Raw genomic sequence first — 3,640 nt, 5'->3', positions numbered from 1 at the left:
ACTATGACAAACATGTCAAAGTACTGCTTTAACACACGGTTCATCAAATCCATAAAAGCTGCAGGGGAATCGGTAAGACCAAATGACATGACTACAAATTCGAAGTGACCATACCGAGTACAGAAAGCTGTCTTTAGAATGTCATATTCTCTAACTCTGAGCTGATGATAGCCTGATCTGAGGTATATCTTAGAGAAGTAATTGGCACCCTAAAGTTGGTCGAATAGATCATTAATCCTGGGAAGAGGATATCTATTCTTGATCGTGACCTTGTTGATTTAACAATAATTAATACACATCCTAAGAGAACCATCTTTCTTGCGCATGAATAATACTGGCATACCCTATGGGGAAACACTAGGTCTGATGAATCCCTTATTTAAGAGATCCTTCAACTGATCTTTCAGTTCCTTGAGTTCTGCTCGTGCCATTCTGTATGGTAGAATTGAAATAGGTTGAGTTTCCAGAAGAAGGTCTATGTCGAAGTCTATTTCCCTTTCAGGAGGAATACCTGGAAGATCTTTGGAAAAGACATCGGAGTATTCATTAATAATAAGGACTATTTCGAGGCTGGGATATTAGAACTAGAATCTTTAACATGCACGAGATGATACACACGCCCCTTAGAAATCATTTTCCTTGCCTGAAGGTAGGAAACAAGTTAACCCTTGAACGCTGAAATGCTGCCCTTCCACTCTAGGACGGGCTCATTCGGGAACTGAACTGAACTATCCTGTTTATGCAGTCGACTGTGACATAGCAGGAATAAAGCCAATCTATGCCAAGAATGATATTAAAATCAGTTATTTCTAACTCCACTATGTCTGCTGACGTGGATTTCTGCAATATCATAATCGGGCAGTTCCTATATACTCGCCGGGCTATGATGGTTTTACCCACTAGGGTAGATACTGAGAAGGGCTCTGCTAGGACTTTGGGACTAATTTCGAAATCGCTTGCTATGTATGGAGTAACAAAAGACAAAGATGCACCTGGGTCTAGCAATGCATAAACATGAATATGGAAAATCTGTAATGTACCAGTAATGACATCAGGAGAATTTTACTGATCCTGCCAGGACTGAAGAGCATAGAGTCTGTTTGGGCGTTGCCCGACTGTAGCACTATAAATGGTACCCTACTGGTTTGGGCGAATGGACTAAGTTGTAGAATGATTTTGCTGACCTTGAAGACTTGACTGCAGACACTCCCTAATCCTGTGGCTTGGCTTTCCACAACCAAAACAGACATCACTACCGGCTCTGTAAATGCCCTTGTGGTTCTTGCCATAAGTCTGACAAAGGGGATTCATTTGGGCACTGCTAACACTGCACTAAGATTTAGAGCCTGGTGCTTTGTTTCTATTGCCGTCTTTGAACTTCGGCACTAGAGCGCTGGCAGAAGAAGGAACTGGAATAGTTAACTTAGAGCGAAACTGTGAACGGTTTCCTCCATCTGAATTGGGGTGAGCAAAGTTGAAATTATCTAACCTTGCTTTCTTTTTCTGCCTCTCCCTAATCTTAAATTTATTCTCTTCTACTTGTTGGGCATGGGTCATGAGTCTTGTTAAGGTCATATCATTGATTAGCATCGCAGACCTACAGACATTCACCACGCTATCGTTGACCCCTAACACGAACTTGCTCATCTTAGCTCTATTGTCTGCAACCACACGAGGAGTATACCAGGCTAGCTGAGTGAATATGAGAGAATACTCCTTAACCATCATATTCCCCTACCTGAGGTTGATGAACTCAAGAACTTTGGCTTTCCTCAGCTCTTGGGGAAAATATCTGTTTAAGAAGGCTGTGATAAATTTCTCCCACTCGATAGGGCCTATATCACCTAACCTCTCAAACTTCCACTGTTTGTACCAATCCTGAGCAACATCCTGTAACTGGTAAGTGGCTAACTCAGCACTCTCAATAGAAGTAGCACCCATGATGTCAACGACCTTCTGGACTTGGTCAATGAACTCCTGAGGGTCCTCATCAGACTTAGACCCATGGAAAGATGAAGGGTTCATCCGGGTGAAGTCCCGAACCCTAGCTGCTTTGGGAGTGGCCACTGGATTTGCCGGAATGACTAGTGTCCATTCATTCTGTGCAGCCATGGACAGAGCAAGTGTGGTAAATGCGGCTCTAAACTCCACATGGGAAACATGTTCGCCTAAAGGATCTTCGGGCTGAGGAGCTGGCTATTTTCTTCTCTTTGGGGCCATGGTCTGGAATGAGAGAAAAATGGATTAGACAGAGAGTTTAACTTGTGATTATCCTCACTAGCATGACATGAATAATGAAGAAAGGGGACTATTCCTAAAACATGTTATAGCCTCCTGCACATAAATGTGGCGCGCAACACACCCATGTACAAGACTCTACTAGATGTGGCTTTCAGATTTCCTAAGACTCCATTGAATCTTAGGCTCTGATACCAAGTTTGTAACACGCCGACTTATTGAACCAGAATGCTACACAGTGCTCATGACCACGAGGGACCACAAGCTAACCCATGTCTGATATCTGTACTTGTATACTGCAAATCATGATATAATAATGCAGAATACATAGAACTGTAAGGCCATAAGGTTCAATTGAATGCAATCATGTAGGTGAAAATACCCAAAACAACTAAATCTGAACGTAAATTTGAAAGTAAATATGAAAGCCTCTAAACTATCTAAATAAGGAGTTGAAGGAACATGTCTCCAACTAACTCCATAAAACTAAACTGAAGAATAAATAAATGAATCAAATCATATTATCCTCGAATCAATAAGGACTCACTGTGTCTCTGCGATAGAAATACTACTGCTACCGCTGGGATGGAGCTCATGTCTCGAAACCTATGGTGTAACATAAAAAGAAAGCACCATAGCGCAAATGCATTAGTACAACTGGAGTACTGAGTACACGAGGAAGGTAGGCTGAACATAAAGGGTTTCATGCATGAACAACACTGACTGACTAATATTAATGTGGGAGTGCAAACACACATATATAGAAACTGGGACCGTGAATATGTGATAGCATTACCTATAAGCTAATACATGGTTTACTGATAACTTTTCATGACTGATACTGAAACTGATAACATAGACGACTGTATCTGACAGTCCTATATATACTAGAAACTGAAGAATGCTCTGAGTTCTTTTACTGAGACTGTTACTAAAATTGTGGGAGGTAGTGTTTAACCAACATGCCCCATGTATGCTATTATGGCTAAGCTGGGGTCCAATCTCTGCCCCGACTAGAGAGGTGTCAATACCGTGCCACTGGTAAGGACAGCTATGAGTTACCCTTATCTGGCGGGTACTCAATGAGAATGGTGGGAACTCTAAACTGATGGGTTAAGCCATCTCATCAACGCTAAGCTAACGTTAAGATGTCTCAACCTACGCTAGCTACGTAGTTCTGGAACACAAGGAATGCTACTAAGAATCACACCCTAAACTGGAGGGTGAGTTCCCATCCTTAGGTTCACTCGGTGCTGACCTCTACTCCCATATGGAGGGACTGGATATGTATAACTGACTGTACATGACCTGATCTTACTGAATTCCATTGACTGGCGGAATGTTACCTATATCTGACAACTGACTAAGATCATGAGGTTTTCCTAGGTCACATGATTGACCG

Source organism: Capsicum annuum, chromosome 2 (genome assembly GCF_002878395.1).
Source record: "Capsicum annuum cultivar UCD-10X-F1 chromosome 2, UCD10Xv1.1, whole genome shotgun sequence".
Taxonomy (NCBI): Eukaryota; Viridiplantae; Streptophyta; class Magnoliopsida; order Solanales; family Solanaceae; genus Capsicum; species Capsicum annuum.
This window is presented reverse-complemented; position numbering follows the sequence as displayed.